The 19,744-nt window shown below is 56.6% G+C and overlaps 1 pseudogene across 1 annotated transcript; it reads right to left on the reverse strand.

Moving 5' to 3' along the window:
* Positions 1 to 10,932: 10,932 nt before the first annotated feature.
* On the reverse strand, positions 10,933 to 11,728 carry LOC308236030 (pleckstrin homology domain-containing family F member 1-like; annotated as a pseudogene). The gene is made up of 3 exons: positions 11,374 to 11,728; positions 11,165 to 11,208; positions 10,933 to 11,069 (listed from the first exon to the last, which is right to left on the reverse strand). The product of its transcript is annotated as a pleckstrin homology domain-containing family F member 1-like (transcript).
* Positions 11,729 to 19,744: the final 8,016 nt, after the last annotated feature.

Here is a 19,744-nt window from a genome sequence, read left to right on the forward strand (position 1 = left end):
GGGCCTGTGACCCTCCTCCCTCCACGGCCTCTGAGGGTCAGGGCCCTGGGCTGCTCCCTGGGCCCAGAACAGGCTCCCCTCCGGCCTGTGCAGGGCTGGCTCCCTCACAGGGTGCAGGGGGTGCCAGGTGACTGTCCCCGATCCTGCTGGCACCACCCAGCCCTGCCCGCCATGCCAGCCTTCCTCCTGGCGGCCAGCACTCCCATCAGAAATGACCTGCTCGGTTCTCCTTCTAGCACACGCCTCCCCCCAGGAGGGCTGCCTCTGAGGGCTGGTCCCCACTCCCTGCTGCGAGGTGCCCACACCCCTCCCCCAGGTGCCCACACCCCTCTCCCAGGTGCCCACCCCCCTCCCCCAGGTGCCCACACCCCTCCCCCAGGGCTCAGCGCTGTCCTCCCTCAGTGGAGGGAGGGAGGGAGGGAGGTTCATTTTTCCGGTGAAAAGAGAAGAGGCCTCCCCATCAGCTGGGGGTCGGGGTGGGGGTGGGGGTGGGGTGGGGGTGGGGGTGCGGAGGCAGGCGGAGGCGGGGCTGCTGTTCTTACCAGGAAAAACCTCCAGTTCCTGTCACCAGGGTGGGAAGCTCCTGTCGTGGGGTGGTGGGCGGATGCTGGGGAGCCCCTGGGACGTGGCCAGGCCCTGTGCTCACTTCCTCCAGGCCATGCCCACGGGCCTCTGGTCAGGGGACCTGCAAGCAGCCCCAGAGCTCACCCACCACAGGGCCGCTCTCGCTCTTCTGGCCCCGGGCCCGTCCCCCTCCGCGGCGGGGTCATAGGTCTCGGTCCTTGGCTGCGGCCTGGGCTCCCATCCGGTCTGCCAGGCGCCTGATCAGGAGTGTGCCTGGCACGGGTGGCCCAGGCCCCTGCCGGTGCCCATGCGAGGCCTTCGGGGCGCCACGACCTGGAGAGCTCAGAGCTCGGCACCCACACCTGGTCCTGTGAGCACGCCTTCCTGAGGACCGTCCACTGAGGCAGAGACCGAGCCTCCCCACTTCCCGCGTCCGCTGGCGGGATGTCGCCTCCTTTGCTGCTGCGCTTTTCAAACAAAACAAATAAAATAGTGCAGACAAGGGCCTGCCTGCTCCCCTCTTCCTGGTTCATCCAGCCCCTCCCCCCCTCCGCAGGCCACTTTACCCCGACTTTTCCCCCAAATATGTTTTTACTGATTTCATAGAGGAAGGGAGAGGGAGAGAGAGAAACATCAATGATGAGAGAGAATCATGGACCGGCTGCCTCCTGCACGCTGCCCACTGGGGTGGAGCCCGCAACCCCGGCCTGTGCCCTGAGCAGAATCGCCCTGTGGCCTCCTCGTTCCTAGGTCAGCGCTCACCCACTGGGCCCGGCCGGGCTCCTTGGCACTTGGTGTCCGTCCTGCTGACCCGCGAGGTCGGGGCAGGTGCAGCCGCAGACACCGTCCCCCGTGGGAGCCCCGCCCACTCACGCCCACCCGCTGCCCGGCGGCGCCCTGGTCCTCGCTGTGGGCACCCAGGTCACCGCCTCCGTGTCTCCTCCGCTGCTCCCTGAGCTCCTCCCCGGAGCCCCCGCCTCCATCCCAGGGCCCCGCTCAGCCTGAAGGCCCTGGGGTGGCGTCCGCATGTGGCCAGGGCGCCCGGCAGGGTCAGCGATGGTCGCAGCAGGGCTGTCCGAGCACCAGGAGGTCTGCGTGGGCCACACGCCCGGTCCGCCGCCTGAAACAGCCGCTCCTGCAGGAGGAGCTGCGGGCGCCGCTCAGGAGGCTGCGGGCGGGAGGCCAGCGCTCAGGGACGAGGCCTGAGCCCCTTGTGCGGGGCACCAGCCCCCGCTTCCCACAGAGGGCCCAACGGGGGACCCTGAGTGCTGACCCAGAAACACCGCGTGACCTCCTGGTCCACAGGTCGACGCTCAGCCACGGAGCCATGCCCATCAGGCCATCCGTTTAATTTGTCCCTCAGATGCCACAGAGGAGTGAGCTCACGTGATCCGTGCTGTTCTCTGACCCCAGGATGCTCTCCGTGTCACCATCCTCCTGCTGCCTCCCCATCCCTGGCTCCCCACCCCCCTCCCCGGGGACGCCTCGCCTCCCAGTGACCCCTTGTCTAGGCTCGGCCTCTGGGCACAGAGGGGGTGGAGTTGGGTAGGCAGTGTGGTCCCTCCCGGGTGCCCCCCTGACGCCCTGTGCGCCCTCCACAGCCGGCGACGATGGAGGAGCAGCTGGCCAACACGGAGATCAACCGCCGGCGCATCGCCCAGGTGGAGAGCTGCTTCGGGGCGTCGGGGCAGCTGCTGGCGCTGCCGGGCCGCGTGCTGCTGGGCGAGGGCGTGCTGACCACGGAGTGCCGCCAGAGGGCCAAGCCGCCGTCTGCTTCCTGTTCAGTGATGTCCTGGTCTACGGCAGCATCGTGCTCAGCGGGCGCCGCTACCGAGCCCAGCGCGTCATCCCGCTGGAGGAGGTGACGCTGGAGCCGCTGCCCCAGACGCTGCAGGCCCGGCACCGCTGGCTGATCCGCACGGCCCGCAAGTCCTTCGTGGTGTCGGCCGCCTCGGCCAGGGAGCGCCAGGAGTGGATCAGCCGCCACCGGGGGTGGGGTGGTGGGGGAGCGGCGGGGAGGGCGCCTGGCCCGGCCGCGTCAGGTTCTACGACTCCGGGGTCTCCTGGTCCTCCCTCCACAGCTGATGGCGGCCTCGGGCTGCGGGAAGGCCAGTCACACTGCATCCGCCTGCACACCCTCCTGCTCCTGGGGTGCAGAGTCCCCGAAGCTGCCCGGCCCCCAGGACCCCGCGCTGGGCTGGTGGGCGGCGGTGGGAGAGGCCCTGGCCCTCGGACCCCAGCACCCCTCCTCCTGCCATGGGCGTCTCTGTCCACTCCGGGTTGTTCTCTTTCCAGGCAGCAGCCCCCACACTCACCCTCCTGGGGCCGAAGGCCATTGCTCAGCCGAGAGCTGTGCTGCCCGAGGGACCGGCCCGGCGCCTCCTGGGACAGACGGGTCCTGCTTCTCGGAGGCCGTGATCCACGGCACGTGACCCGCGACCAGGACCCTCCCAGGGACCATGGGGCTCCGGGATCCAGGCCTGCCCACCCCCCTTGCGGGTGCCCGCCTCGCCCACACCGGGCCCCAGAGCCGTGGGCCCTTTCAGGCTGTCTCCGGCGGGTGCTTCTGCCGCCTTTGCCCACTGCCCGGCGCCGTGGCAGGGCAGGCTCACTGCCAGCTGGACGGGAGCCTTTGGGCGGGGAGAGTCAGCGATGGTCCCAGCAGGGCTGTCCTGAGCACCAGCGAGGTCTGCATGTGGCACAGGCCCGGTCATCCGCCTAAAAACAGCCGGGTCTCAAATGTCCCCCTGGAGTCTGACTCTGACTCAGCAGGTGGGGCCTGGCTCCAGGCAGTGCATGTCATTCTGCTGTTCCCAGGCACCACCAGGGAGGGGGGGGCAGGAGAGCGAGGTTCCCAGGGCCTGTGAGGCCTTCCTCAGGGGGCAGAGGGACTGGACCAGGGGTGTGTGTGTGGCGGGGGGAGGCAGACGAGGTGCGTCCAACAACGACTGGTTTGTGCACAAGCCCGGGCCTCACTGGCCACACAAACTGGTCCTGGCTGGTTTTGCCTGGACAGAGGGCTTCTGGGCGGACAGGTCACGGGGTGAGGGGCAACTTCCTGCAGCCACATGGGGTGCCCTCTCAGCCATGAGGCCAGGCAGGCAGTGCAGGAGCTGATCTCCATTGTGTGTTTTGTAGGGGCCAATGATCATGAAGTTGAGATCCAACAAACCCTCCTCCATGCCAGGAGATGGTGTGTTTAGCTTCATCCTACACCAGTAGATAGGACGCAGTCCTCTTCCACTTTAGGGGGCCACTGGTACTATGCAGACGCACAGGGGCTCCCATCCACGACGGAAAGACTGTTATTCAGTTTGCTGCTGGTGGGGTGGTCATGATAACAGTCTCGCCAATTAACTTCTACCTCGGAGGGGTGCCATTCATAAGACTTTTTACATCACGGCTCAGTGGGGGCGGGGGGTGTTTTAGTAATGCTGCATTTTCTGCACCTCTCTTGGGAGCAAGTAGTGATAGCAGATGAATTTGGGCTTTTGCTTCCCCCTCCTTTGGTGTCCATGGTAGCCAGAGCCGTCCTTACTCTATGCACAAAGGAGCAGCAGTTGGATTCTGTGTCATACGAAAGGGAAGCTGGGTGGCGCCACCCGTGTAATTGTATTTCGCCCAGATACTTCCTTGTCCCACCCGTGGTCCCCCTTGGGTGACCAAGGTGCTTGGTATTATTGGCGACTATACTAGGCAGGGGGGATCAGCCCAAGAAGGGGGTCTCGCCCATGGAGGGTCAGGAACATCCTAGTAAGTCCAATACACTTCCCCACTTGCCCCTGGTGGTGTTACCGCACAGCTGATGGCTGCTAGCATGGCAAGGAAAACCTTCTCAGGTGTTCTTGGGGTTCTTGTGTCCTCACACACTCGCTCAGCTTTCTGGACCGTCTTTTTCACCATCCCCGAGTCACCTCCGAACTGTTTCTCCTCTGTCTCGTTCTCCTCCCATTTCTGATCTTCAGCGTGTTGCTTGGGGCGGCTGCTGTCTGGGGCTGGAGTAGTGGATCCGTGGTCTGTAGCCGCAGGTACAGGGTGAGGCTCCAGGTGCCAGGTCCTCATTAGTTTGGTCAGTTCCTTCCGTGGCTCCATGTTGGAGTTTGATGTTCCTTGCAGGAATCCACACGGGCTTGAAGGAGTTTTCTGGAAATACACAAGCATCTTCTCAACCAAAGGTTCATAAAGGGTTGGGACCTTTCCATAAACTAGACTCAGGGTCCTTCCACTTGATCAAGCCCTTTTTCTTTTGCCTTATTCTGACACCAGAACAATCCCGTAGGTGTCTTGCCATCAGCGTTACAAGTAAAAAGTTTAAAGTAACTCAGGCTTGGTGTAGGCTGCCTGCAGATTTTCCAGCATCACTATCCTTCCTTCTTGTTTTTAAAGTTGGGATTTTAGCCGCTGATGTTGGCGTTCTATAATTGCCTGTCCTTGGGAATTGTATGGTATTCCCGTAATAAGCCTGTTGTAGCCCTAACCGGTTTGGCTCAGTGGATAAAGCGCCGGCCTGCCGACTGAAGGGTCGCAGGTTCGATTCTGGTCAAGGGTGTGTACCTTGGTTGCGGGCACATCCCCAGTGGTGTGTGTGTGTTGGGGGGGGGGGGTTGGGGGGGGTGGGTGAGGGGGAAATGGTTGGGGGGGGTGGGTGGGGGGGAAATGGTGCAAGAGGAAGCTGATCGATGTTTTTCTCTCATCCATGTTTCTAACTCTCTATCCCTCTCCCTTCCTCTCTGTAAAAAAATCAATAAAATATATTTAAAAAAAATAAGCCTGTTGTAATAAAGTATGCATTTCCATTTGTTAAAGGAGCAGGCAGGGCGGTATGAGGCCTGACATGAGTAATATAAAAGGGATCTTGTCTTTGCTGTACAATTTGCTGTACCTGTTTAAATAGTATAAATAGACTTTGGTCACTGAGCCATTTTAATCGAGCAGTCTCAATTCAGTTTACCAGGCCAGCAGCATAGGCAGAATCAGAAATAACACTGACAGGCTCCTGGAAATTCTATAGTGTAGCCTTGACAGCTTCTAATTCAATTCTTTGTACAGAAGTGTGGCTAGTCTGCATGACTCGGTCTGAATTTACTGTATGATAAGCAGGTTTGCCATTAGATGAACCATCAGTAAAAACAGTTAATGCTCCAGGAATAGGTTGCTGGCTAGCATTTTTTGGTATAATAATAGGGGTGTAATATAAAAATTGTAGTAACTTGTTTTTTAGTAGGTGACAGCTAAGTTCCCCTGAATATTCACTTAGCCTAATCTGCCAATTCAAATCATGTCTGAAATAACATTTCTAATTGCTTCCCAGTGAGGTGGAGATAGATGCATTGGGGTTCTTCTCCTCTAAGCTGCCTGCAGCGCTTTCTGAGTTGAGATATTAACTCAGCCATGAGCTCTCTATATGTAACTACAGTTTTAGAGGATTGATACCCTAGGTCCGTGGTTGGCAAACTGCGGCTTGCGTGCCACATGCGGCTGTGTGGCCCCTTGAGTGTGGCTCTTAGGACAGCTTAGGAGTACCCTAATTTAGTTAATAACAATGTACCTACCTGTATAGTTTAAGTTTAAAAAATGTGGCTCTCCAAAGAAATTTCAATCGTTGTACTGTTGATATTCGGCTCTGTTGACTAATGAGTTTGCTGACCACTGCCCTAGGTGGACCGACTCAATAACAGCACGATAATTTTTATTTTGGAAAATGACTCCAGTGGGACTATTTGCAGTAGGATTAACGTGTCCCAATAAAGGGGCTACTGCTCTCTGGGGCAGTACCCGTGCTACTGGGGCTGACGAGATTGCCTGTTCAATTCTTTATAACTCTTTCCTGGCTTCCTCTGCTGATTTTCCAGGCGAGGAAAGATTAGAGTCACCCCTCAGTATATTGAATAAACTTGTCATCTCTCCCATAGAGATTTTTAGATAAGGTCTTAACTGATTAATGTCCTCTAATAATTTCTAAATGTCATTTAAGGTCTTAAGGCAATACTTCCCCAGTTCCACCTTTTGAGGCCTAATACATTGTTTTTCCATGATGGTTCCTAGATATTTGAAGTGCATTCCTCTCTGTACCTTTTTCAGAGCAAATGTTAAGCCCCACTGAAGGAGTTTCTTTTTAATTGGGTAAACATTACTAAAGTTTGCTTTTCCTGTGGGCTTGCCATAAAGTGCTACATTAAAAACTTTCACTTTCTTTTAAACAGAACCAGCTTGGTTGCCTTTCAGAAGAACAGGTAGGAGAGAGACATGCTGGCCAATACTGCCATGCATACATTTCAAGGAAAAGCAACTTTCTTTTTACTTATGGTGTCTTACTACTGGTGAGGTTTAATGCTGGAATAATAATTTTTAGTTTACTTTGTAAATAGTAGTGGGAGAGATTTTAAAATTCCTCCTTTTTAAGATTAAATTTACTTTCAAACAGCATTCCTTTTGGCTAGTGCTCACCTGCATATGTAATCAAATTTTTACTTCGGACTTTGTTAGAACCAATTGCTGATAAAATATTGGCTTATCGTATAAATGAGTTTATATGAGACCTTGATTATATTGTGAAAAGCTAATGTTATTAAGTAATTAAAGTAGGCACCTTCATTGAAAAAGCAAAGTAAACTTATACACTTGATCTATGAAGTACAGATGCCGTCCCCCCCCCGCCCCCTGCCGTACACCACCCCACCACCACCAGCTAATCTGAAGAGCAGGCTGGGTGGGGGTTGAGGCATTATGTATGCTCCTGTCTTGAAATTTCGCTGCTGCCTGCCAAGCTTAGAGGCTGAAACCTCTATCACATTTAAACATATATATGTAGGCCTGGTCAGCTTGGCTCAGTGGATAGAGCGTCAGCCTTCAGACTGAAGGGTCCCAGGTTCGATTCCGGCCAAGGGCACGTGCCTGGGTTGCGGGCTCGATCCCCAGTGGGGGGCGTGCAGGAGGCAGCTGATCAATGATTCTCTCTCATCATTGATGTTTCTATCTCTCTCTCCTTCTCCCTTCCTCTCTGAAATCAATAAAGAAATATAAAAAAACACAAAAAAAACATTAAAAATAGGCATGTAGAACACAGTTCTTAATTTCTATTTGACAAAGCTTCCCACGTGATTTCAAGTATATTAGATCAGCTTCATTTAGTTTAAAAATATTTCTTTTAAGAAGAGAGAATGAATCCTTGAATCATTCCAGGGTCCTTGAAATGTCCCAAAGGTATCTCTCCGTTAAAGTCTTGAAATTTAACTTGGGAAGACTATCAAATATACATAACCCAAAGATTATATTACATACCTTTTTTAATTATTCTGAAAGACATCAATTAAATTTAAACTGGTTTTAATATTAAAAATTTGGTTCAGACCACACAATTAATCCTCTTTTTCAATCAGGCCAATAAAATATTATATCCTAGGTTGAAATTTTACCACATGTAGTACACATAAAGACTACACTATATTTTGAATTACTTATTTTTCAGAGAAAACGCAAGAATTATTTTATTAAAAATGAATTTCCATACTTCATGTATTCTACTGTCACAATGATATAATTTCTCGCAACTTAGTTTGAACTTTTAACTATTAGAAGCCTCAACTTTTAGGTGGCAAGTCAAATACTTAGCATTCTCAGATTAGAAATAAATTCATATTTTTAAGGATATATTTTAAATAAAATACAAGACATATCCAATTAATAGATTTGAATCTAGCCTTTAGAATTTTCATATGAGGCAAATTCAGATTAATATTTCAGTATCATGTTATTTCAAAATACCTAGATATTTAATAATTTTTATTATTTAATTCAGCAAATTCCTAAGTTTTCAGTTACCAAAGACTTTGGAAAACTATGTTTAGTCATATATACCAGGTAATTACTACTGAAAAGATTTTTTTTTTTACCATATACTCTTCATTTTAGTTATATATATTTTGTCTTAACAACTTTGAGATTTTAAAGCCAATTATTATTACCCAAGGCATTTTCCTTGGCAAATTCTGAAACAGAGATAACAGACTGGCTTTCAGTGGCTTTAATGTTAAAATATTATTTTATTTTATTTTTCTCTATAAAAACGGGAGTGCCCCCGGGACCTGGGAGGCAACCTTGGAATGAGGTCTATTATTATTCAAGAACTATCCGTTATTACGGAAACACTCATCTTATTGTCCAAACCCAGCCTGTATATTTTTCTTGTGTCATTTTTGCCATCTTCCAAAGAACAACGGTCTCGAGCCTATTCTACAGCTTCTGTGAAGGGATGGGTCTTAGGCCAAGAGGACACCCAAAATCGGGTGGGGAGCCTTCCCCTTGAACTAGCCTTTTTCTCTTCAAGGGTAGAGAAGTCCCAGACGCTTCCCTAAATTGTGAAAAACGTCTCATCTATCCAAATTTCAGATGACGGACTGGGATATGAAAACATGGAGAAAATGAGACTTTTAAGAACGCTTCCGAGAGAGGACGTCCATTTGACAGGATCACCAAGAGACCTAGTAGTCCCTGGGCTGGGGCCTTTCTTAGTTACCTCCCTATGTCTAGGGAAGTTTCCTAGGACCTGTGTTATCGGCCACATGTACCGCTCATATTCCTTCTCCCCCACCCCCAAATTCTGTTTGCTCTGGGGGACATTTAGTAATAGCCTGGGCATCTACTGTTTCCTTTCTATGAAGATAAATTAAAGGCATGCTTAATAGACTAACAATAAACACATTGTGCCAAACAAAGAAGACAGATAAGACAACAATCAACAGACACTGCTATGTATGATACTTATAAGCGTGCATAACACATAGACAAGACTTAATAAATCAGAGTTCTTTTCATGGATCTTTTAGATGTTTTACATCGCCTGGGACTTACAGCCAGATGCGGCCTAGATCTCCGCCTCTTGTTCACAGACCTTATCCTGTTCTGCTCTCCAGGGCACTGACTGGCGTCTAAAGTCGTTTTTAGCTAAAATCTGCCAGTCCCAATGCGTCATACGGTAATTGTCAGACAAAGCATTAAGGAGTCCTTCAGTAAACGGACTGTTAGCCCCATCTTCTCTAGCTGGTAACCCTTCCCACACGAGAGGCGGAGGATTGGGGCCTTAAGGTGTTATAGACTTTTTTTTAAATATATTTTATTGATTTCTTACAGAGAGGAAGGGAGAGGGATAGAGAGTTAGAAACATCGATGAGAGAGAAACATCGATCAGCTGCCTCCTGCACACCTCCCACTGAGGATGTGCCCACAACCAAGGTACATGCCCCTTGACCGGAATTAAACCTGGGACCTTTCAGTCTGCGGGCTGATGCTCTATCCACTGAGCCAAACCGGTTTCAGCAGGTGTTATAGACTTTTGATCCCCAATATGAAGTGTGCATAACGCAGTTCGAACCAGAGCCCCCCTAGTTAAAGAGGACAAGGGCCCTCGTTGTCCGTGAGCCTGATTGAAGAGAGGACCTTTATCCTTGAGCACGCAAGCTAACCATGTACAACGATGTTTTTGCCTTTTACTCCAATGCTTCCCCTTAGAGCCTCGCTGAATCAAAACGCTGCCCGTCCACGGACAGTCGAGACTCCGAAGCTGGCACGAGCTTCGTGCGCGGTGAACGTCCCACACCTTTCTGGGGGAATTTCCACATTTTCCTTTTTCGCTTCGTTTTTATCTCAGGCAAATATCCTCCTCCAGGTCCCTGTTCGGGCGCCAGAATGCAGCACCGTTTTGCGGTAGTGTTCCGGATCTGAAGGAGGGGCCGATGCACTAATGAAAATGCTAGACAAGAAATATGAAATTAGGAGGCATGGGGCCAGGGGGAGACCTCTCTCTTGGAGAGGCACACCGAAACCGGGGCTTATCTGCTTTTTATTCGATTTTAGATATGCATCCTGCCCTCAGTAGACTTCAGCAGACAGAGCATCGCTAAGGGCAGGAGAGATCAGTAAAGGTCAGTAAGGCCCAGCAAACATTTACTTGGAGGCTATCAGGTCAGGAGATTGCTTCGAGCCACCATCATCTCAGCACAGCCTTGCTAACGCCCAAGGTCCATCGGCCTTCTGCGTTCCTTGGTGCTCTCTTATCACAGTATTGGGAAAGGGGTGGCTTCCCACTGCAAAGGTTTCTGTACTGGAAGTTAGTCCTAACTGGAAACATGGCTTCCCCCGCCACAGGAGGGATGAGGACCGGGAGGCACCAACCCCCAACACCTGGACACAGTGCCGGGCGGGAGGACGGGGCAGGCTGCACCCTCAGCCTGGGGGGCACCGCTGCCCGGGGAGCCACACGCCCAGCCCCACAGAGCCCAGCTGACGGGCAGGCGGGCACCAGCAAGGGGGGTGGGCAGGCCTGGTTCCCGGAGCCCCATGGTCCCTGGGTGGGGGGGTCCTGGTCATGGGTCACGTGCTGTGGATCACGGCCTCCGAGAAGCAGGACCCGCTCTGTCCCTGGAGGTGCCGGGCCGGTCCCTCGGGCAGCACAGCTCTCGGCTGAGCAATGGCCTTCGGCCCCAGGAGGGTGAGTGTGGGGCTGCTGCCTGGAAAGAGAACAACCCGGAGTGGACAGAGACGCCCATGGCCAGAGGAGGGGTGCTGGGGTCCGAGGGCCAGCGCCTCTCCCACCGCCGCCCACCAGCCCAGCGCGGGGTCCTGGGGCGCCGGGCACCTTCGGGGACTCTGTGCCCCGGGAGCAGGAGGGTGTGCAGGCGGATGCAGTGTGACTGGCCTTCCCGCAGCCCAAGGCCGCCGTCAGCTGTGGAAGGAGGACCAGGAGACCCCAGAGTCGTAGAACCTGACGCGGCTGGGCCAGTTGCCCTCCCCGCCGCTCCCCCCCCCCCCAACCCCTCTGTGGCCGAGGCGGCCGACACCACGAAGGACTTGCGGGCCGTGCGGATCAGCCAGCGGTGCCGGGCCTGCAGCGTCTCGGGCAGCGGCTCCAGCGTCACCTCCTCCAGCGGGATGATGCGCTGGGCGCGGTAGCAGCGCCCGCTGAGCACGATGCTGCCGTAGACCAGGATGTCGCTAAAGAGGAAGCAGACGGCGGCTTGGCCCTCTGGCGGCACTCCGTGGTCAGCACGCCCTCGCCCAGCAGCACGCGGCCCGGCAGCGCCAGCGGCGGCCCCGACGCCCCGAAGCAGCTCTCCACCTGGGCGATGCGCCGGCGGTTGATCTCCGTGTTGGCCAGCTGCTCCACCATCGTCGCCGGCTGTGGAGGGCGCACAGGGCGTCAGGGGGGCCACCGGGAGGGACCACACTGCCCACCCATCTCCACCCCCTCTGTGCCCAGAGGCCGAGCCTTAGACAAGGGGTCACTGGGAGGCGAGGGGTCCCCGGGGAGGGAGGTGGGGAGCCAGGGATGGGGAGGCAGCAGGAGGATGGTGACACGGAGAGCATCCTGGGGTCAGAGAACAGCACGGATCACGTGAGCTCACTCCTCTGCGGCATCTGAGGGACAAATTAAACGGATGGCCCGGTGGGCGTGGCTCCGTGGCTGAGCATGGACCTGTGGACCAGGAGGTCACTTCTTCTTTTTTTTTTTTTTTAATATGTTTTATTGATATTTTACAGAGAGGAAGGGAGAGGGATAGAGAGCTAGAAACATCGATGAGAGAGAAACATCGATCAGCTGCCTCCTGCACACCTCCTACTGGGGATGTGCCCGCAACCAATGTACATGCCCTTGACCGGAATCGAACCCGGGACCCTTGAGTCCGCAGGCCGACGCTCTATCCACTGAGCCAAACCGGTTTCGGCGGGGAGGTCACTTCTGGGTCAGCACTCGGGGTCCCCCGTTGGGCCCCCTGTGGGAAGCGGGGGCAGGTGCCCCGCACAAGGGGCTCAGGCCTCGTCCCTGAGCGCTGGCCTCCCGCCCGCAGCCTCCTGAGCGGCGCCCGCAGCTCCTCCTGCAGGAGCGGCTGTTTCAGGCCGCGGACCGGGCGTGTGGCCCACGCAGACCTCCTGGTGCTCGGACAGCCCTGCTCCGACCATCGCTGACCCTGCCGGGCGCCCTGGCCACATGTCACACCACCCCAGGGCCTTCAGGCTGAGCGGGGCCCTGGGATGGAGGCGGGGGCTCCTGGAAGGAGCTCAGGGAGCAGCGGAGGAGACACGCCGGGCGGTGACCTGGGTGCCCACAGCGAGGACCAGGGCGCTGCCTGGCAGCGGGTGGGCGTGAGTGGGCGGGACTCCCACGGGGGATGGTGTCTGCGGCTGCACCTGCCCCGACCTCGCGGGTCAGCAGGACGGACACCAAGCGCCGAGGACCCCGGCCGGGCCCAGGGGGTGAGCGCTGACCTAGGAACGAGGAGGACACAGTGCGATTCTGCTCAGGGCACAGGCCGGGGTTGCGGGCTCCATCCCAGCGGGCAGCGCGCAGGAGGCAGCCGGTCCATGATTCTCTCTCATCATTGATGTCTCTCTCTCCCTCTCCCTTCCTCTCTGAAATCAGTAAAAACATATTTTGGGGAAAAAGTCGGGGTAAAGTGGCCTGGGGAGGGGGGGAGGGGCTGGATGAACCAGGAAGAGGGGAGCAGGCAGGCCCTTGTCTGCACTATTTTATTTGTTTTGTTTGAAAAGCACAGCAGCAAAGGAGGCGACATCCCGCCAGCGGACGGGGGAAGTGGGCCGGCTCGGTCTCTGCCTCAGTGGACGGTCCTCAGGAAGGCGTGCTCACAGGACCAGGTGTGGGTGCCGAGCTCTGAGCTCTCCGGGTCGGGGTGCCCTGAAAGCCTCGCATGGGCACCGGCAGGGGCCTGGGCCACCCGTGCCCGGCACACTCCTGGGTCAGGCGCCTGGCAGAGCGGGATGGGAGCCCAGGCCGCAGCCAAGGACCGAGACCTATGGCCCCGCCGCTGAGGGGGACGGCCCGGGGCCAGAAGAGCGAGAGCGGCCCTGTGGTGGGTGAGCTCTGGGGCTGCTTGCAGGTCCCCTGACCAGAGGCCCGTGGGCGTGGCCTGGAGGAAGTGAGCACAGGGCCTGGCCACGTCCCAGGGGCTCCCCAGCATCCGCCCACCTCCCCACGACAGGAGCTTCCCACCCTGGTGACAGGACCTGGAGGTTTTTCCTGGTAAGAACAGCAGCCCCGCCTCCGCCTGCCTCCCCACCCCCACCCCCACCCCAGCCCCACCCCCACCCCCATCCCCATCCCCACCCCCACCCCCACCCCCAGCTGATGGGGAGGCCTCTTCTCTTTTCACCAGAAAAATGAATCTCCCTCCCTCCCTCCACTGAGGGAGGACAGCGCTGAGCCCTGGGGGAGGGGTGTGGGCACCTGGGGGAGGGGTGTGGGCACCTGGGGGAGGGGTGTGGGCACCTCGCAGCAGGGAGTGGGGACCAGCCCTCAGAGGCAGCCCTCCTGGGGGGAGGCGTGTGCTAGAAGGAGAACCGAGCAGGTCACTTCTGATGGGAGTGCTGGCCGCCAGGAGGAAGGCTGGCGTGGCGGGCAGGGCTGGGTGGTGCCAGCAGGATCGGGGACAGTCACCTGGCACCCCCTGCACCCTGTGAGGGAGCCAGCCCTGCACAGGCCGGAGGGGAGCCTGTTCTGGGCCCAGGGAGCAGCCCAGGGCCCTGACCCTCGGAGGCCGCGGAGGGAGGAGGGTGAGGTCAGGTCAGAGGGGTCACAGGGGCCTGTCTTTGCAGCCCACAGCCAGGAGGAGGAGTTGGGGTGTCTCCCAGGGCACTGGGGTGGGGGTGGGGGGGCGGTGAGAGTGAACCAGTGATGTTTTCTGTCAGAGAAAGGCTCCATCTTAGGCTCTGCCATTGTTGATCTGACCTTCAGACTCTCAGGGGCCCATCCCCCCTACACCTTAGGCTCCACCTTACCCTCCCCTAACTCCCAATGAGCCAATTGTGCAGTAATGGGAGCCTGAGCTCTGATCCCCGACCAATCAGCTCAGAGGTCAGGTGAGGGCAGGCAGACCCGTATGAGGAAATAAAACCTGAATGGACTTCCTGTTGGGAGAGCTCTGGCCCGGGATCCCCGCTGAGGAGCTCCCTTCTCCCAGGCTCCGCCTGCTGCTGGTCCCGTTCCCAGTGTGGGTCTCCCTACCCCACATCGTAGGCAGAAATTCTAACAGGTGGGTGAGGCGGGTGTGGGTGAGGGCGGTCCTACCATCCAAGTGCTCCTCCCCCCAAAGGCTCCCCCCACACCCCTCAGAGGGGCCTCCTCTCAGCCACCCCGGCCTCGGGCTTCCCAGAAGGCCCTCTCCCACCCCCCCAGAAGGAAGAGGAAAGAGGAAAATAAACCACAGCTCCCGGGCACAGTGCACAGCGGGACGCCCATTGAAAGTGTTCTCTCACTTAGTCCTCCCTCACTGAGCCCCCTGAGGCCCTCCATCCTCGGAGTCACTGCCGGGTCCCAGCGGAGTGACCGGGAAGCCAGCTCTGAACGCCCCCTGGGCGGCTGCAGGCTGCTCTTCTCTATTTACCCATTTATTTTTAAATAGATTCCCACTGATTCAGAGAGGAGGGGAGAGGGAGAGAGAGAGAAACATCAGTGATGAGAGGGAATCACGGATCGGCTGCCTCCTGCACGCCCTACACTGGGTGGGGATGGAGCCCGAAACCCGGGCCTGTGCCCCAACTGGGATTTGAAACCATGACCTCCTGGTTCACTGGTGACGCTCAACCACTGAGCCACGCCAGCCAGTCCATAACATCTCAGCTGTCAGTTTTCAGTTTTCACAATGATATGAAGTTGTCTCCTGCGCTCCATTTAAGAGATTGTGGGGGCTGCTGCTGGGGGGGTGGCCTGTGCCCGGGGTCACTCAGCCTTGGGTCTGGGTGAGTTTCTCCTGAAAGAGCCGTGTCAGGTAGGGGCTGGCTCACTCAGCCTCTGGGGGGAGCAGGGTGGGGGTGAGGGTGGGGGTGCTGGCCTCAGGGGACCCCATCTGAGTTCTGGCTCCAGCTGGCTCTGGGAACACAACCTCACCCTCAGGGGCATTGTGGAGCTCGGAGAATGGGGTGCAGTGTGGAGAGTGTGGGGGTAGGCCTCCTGGACCTCTGGGTGCCTGCCGCTCACCTGGGGCTTTACTGACGCTGATCATCTCACAGCCTGCCATGGGAACGAGAGCAGTTATTTCTATTTCTTCTTATTTTTTGTTACCCCTCACCTGAGGATATTTTTCAATTGATTTTTAGAGAGAGTGGAAAGGAGGGGGGGAGACAGAGGGAAACATCGATGTGAGAGAGACACATTGATTGGTTGTCTCCCTCACACACCCCAACCAGTTGGGGCCAGGGATTGGGCCTGAAATTGAGGTACGTACCCCTGAAGGAAATCGAACCCCCGACCCTTCAGTCTGAGGTCTAACACTCTATCCACTGAGCCAAACCGGCCAGGGCTCTGTGTTCACACACACACACACTCACACACACACACACACACACACACTCACACACACACACACACACTCACACTCTCTATTATATAAGAGAGGGGGCAGCAGGGAACGTCCAGAGCTGACAGATGTACTGATGGCCTTGATGGCGCTGATGGTTTCATGGGTGTGTACTTGCCCCAGATTTATTGAGTTTTAGATATTGAATATGAACAGCTTTTTGTGTGCTGATCACAGCTCGATAAAGTGGTTGAAACTGTACACAGCTGTGCAGCCGTGCGTCACTGACCATGGGGATACACTCCGGGAAACGCGTCATCGGGCAGTTCTGTGGTTGGGCACACGCCCCGAGTGCACTGTCGCTCCCGGGCCACACGCCTGCACAGCGGGTCAGTGTGCTGTGGGCAACCCCAGCACGGTGGGAAGAGTTTGAGGGTCCACACCTACCAGCACACAGAACAGGTCAAGTAAAACTCCGATGTGAAGGTTAAAAAGGCAGGGCCAGGGTGCAAGTTATGTTGTGACATTGTCACTGACATCACCGGGTGGTTAGTTACGTTGTGACATTGTTGCTGGCATCACTGGGTGGTTAGTTACGTTGTTACATTGTTGCTGACATCACTGGGTGGTTAGTTATGTTGTTACATTGTTGCTGGCATCACTGGGTGGTTAGTTACATTGTTACATTGTTGCTGGCACCACTGGGTGGTTGGTTATGTTGTTACCTTGTTGCTGGCATCACTGTGTGGTTGGTTATGTTGTTACCTTGTTGCTGGCATCACTGTGTGGTTGGTTATGTTGTTACCTTGTTGCTGGCATCACTGTGTGGTTGGTTATGTTGTTACATTGTCGCTGACATCACTGGGTGGTTAGTTATGTTGTGACATTGTTGCTGACATCACTGGGTGGTTAGTTACGTTGTTACATTGTTGCTGGCACCACTGGGTGGTTAGTTATGTTGTTACATTGTTGCTGGCATCACTGTGTGGTTGGTTATGTTGTTACCTTGTTGCTGGCATCACTGTGTGGTTGGTTATATTGTTACATTGTTGCTGGCATCACTGTGTGGTTAGTTATGTTGTTACATTGTTGCTGGCATCACTGTGTGGTTGGTTATGTTGTTACATTGTTGCTGGCATCACTGTGTGGTTAGTTATGTTATTACATTGTTGCTGGCATCACTGGGTGGTTAGTTATGTTGTTACATTGTTGCTGGCATCACTGTGTGGTTGGTTATGTTGTTACATTGTTGCTGGCATCACTGTGTGGTTAGTTATGTTATTACATTGTTGCTGGCATCACTGGGTGGTTAGTTATGTTGTTACATTGTTGCTGGCATCACTGTGTGGTTGGTTATGTTGTTACATTGTTGCTGGCGTGCACTGTGTAGCTGGACCTAAACCAGCTGGACCTGAACAGGTGCGGACATGGTTTTCCTGTCATTATTCCCTAAGCGGTACAATGTATTCAAGCGGTACAATTATTCAAGCAGCACCAATCTGTAATTTGGAGATTTGGGGATCTGCGGGGCCCTGTTACCCCACACTCCTCCGGCCCTTTGCATCCTCCAGGCTCCCATCAGCCTGGTCCTGGAGCCCTAGGAGTGAAGCTGCCCTTGGCCTTTCCAGCCCCCTCTCCCTCCAACCCCCGGCCCCAGGCCCAGAGGCCCTGCTATTAGACTCTGGCCTGTGAGTCACCAAACACTAACCTAGCCCCTCCTTCCCAAGGCGCTGTGCTCTGGCGCACGGGGCTGGGAGGACGTGGGTCCCTAGGCCCGAGGCCCACAGAGCCCAAGGGAGACAGGGGCTCCGTGTGGAGCGGGGTGAAGGGCAGGGGTGCCCTTGGGGCCACACAGCAGACCGATCCAAATGCCCCTCGGTGGTTGGACCTGGTCGGAGTGGCGCACGCCCTGCCCGGGGCCCTCCTGAGAGGCCAGCAACCAGGGACCCGAGCACGATGGCTGCACCCTGAGAACCCGGTCCCGCTGTGCCCTGCTTGGTGCGACCCGGAAGGTCCCGGCACCTAAGCCCGGAGGTGGCAGGGCGGGGCCCCCTCGTGGATCTCACCTGGAGCGCATGGCCCATGTGTCTGGGAGGCAGCGGGTGACCACACGTGGTGGGGCAGCTGGGGAGGGTGGTGTCTGGGCCCGCGGAGAGGGCCTGCACTGGCAGGCAAAGCCGGCCCCTCATTCACTTCCCAGAATGGCACGGAGGGACACAGTGAGTACCGCTACGAACGTCCAGGAGGAACAGGAAGTGTCCACGAGGAAGGGCCACTGGTTCCGAGAGGAAACACTGACCTCTTCGCCATTTGAAGTTGAGTCCTTCCCGGTTCCTACTGAGGACGACGTCCTTCAAAATCCCAGGTACCCGTGTCCCCCCGTGGTCACCTCACACCCCACCTGCAGACAGACGCCTCTGGCTGATGATGTTCTGCAATTTCTGACTTGAGGACGGAGTCCTGGATGCCGGGTCCGGGTCAGGCCCTTCAGTCTTGCCTCCCGGGTGCGGCTGGAGACCCCCTGGGCTCGCTATGAAGGCAGAGTCCCCCCACCAGGCTGCTGGGCTGACATGACCTTCAGTGAGCTGTGCCCTTGGGGGATCCCTCATCTGGGGAATGTCAGTGCTTGAGGGTCAACCCATGAACCAGGAGGTCACCATTCGATTCCTGGTCAGGGCACATGCCCGGGTTGTGGGCTTCATCCCCAGTGGGATCATGCAGGAGGCAGCCGTGATTCTCTCTCATCATGGATGTTTCTCTCTCTCTCCCTCTCCCTCCCTCTCTGAAATCAATGTAAAGTATATAAATATAAAATATATAAAAGAAGGGTCCCAGGCACTGGCGCACGGGACCGCAGCTCTCCTGGGCCTGCGAGAAGTTCCGAAACCCTGCCTGTGGGTGGGGCGATCTGGCATTTGATCTGAGAACTCCCCGTTTTCCCCCGGGACCGGGAGGACAGTGGCACATTGGAGACGGGTCCGGATTGCCCGTGGTTTAAAAAGAGCCTCATCGACCCACAGCCATGGAGCTAGAGGCTGCCCTGTGTCCTCCTGGGCTCCTCAGCAGCTGTCAGCATGCTCAGCCCCACGGAGGGGGAGGGGGAGGGAGGTGCCCCGTGGAGGGGGAGGGGGAGGGAGGTGCCCCGTGGAGGGGGAGGGGGAGGGAGGTGCCCCGTGGAGGGGGAGGGGGAAGGAGGTGCCCCGTGGAGGGGGAGGGGAGGGAGGTGCCCCGTGGAGGGGGAGGGGGAGGGAGGTGCCCCGTGGAGGGGGAGGGGGAAGGAGGTGCCCCGTGGAGGGGGAGGGGGAGGGAGGTGCCCCGTGGAGGGGGAGGGGGAGGGAGGTGCCCCGTGGAGGGGGAGGGGGAAGGAGGTGCCCCGTGGAGGGGGAGGGGGAGGGAAGTGCCCCGTGGAGGGGGAGGGGGAGGGAGGTGCCCCGTGGAGGGGGAGGGGGAGGGAAGTGCCCCGTGGAGGGGGAGGGGAGGGAGGTGCCCCGCTGGGCTTGGCTGCAGCTCAAGCTGGAAGTAGCTCCGCTTTGATTTACTTCCCGGCCCCACCAGGCGGGGGCGCTCCATCCCCAGGACCCTGGGCAGAGCCCGCCCCGCCCTGCCATGCCCCACCTGCCAGCTGGGCAAACAGCCTCCTGACCCCGGAGGCTTCCTGTCACCTTGTTCCCAAGGTCAGGTCCTGCTCCGTAGGGTCCACCCGTCCTCGGGTCCCTGGGACTGTGTGAATCTTTTCTCCTCTGGCTGGTGCGTCTTCCTGCCGCGGCCCGGCCCCCGAGTAGAGGTGGGCTGCCTTTCCCAGCGGTGGCTTTTTTGTTCTGTTTGTTTGTTTTTAATGTTTTTATTGATTTCAGAGAGGAAGGCAGAGGGAGAGG

Source organism: Plecotus auritus (genome assembly GCF_963455305.1).
Source record: "Plecotus auritus genome assembly, chromosome: 10".
Taxonomy (NCBI): domain Eukaryota; kingdom Metazoa; phylum Chordata; class Mammalia; order Chiroptera; family Vespertilionidae; genus Plecotus; species Plecotus auritus.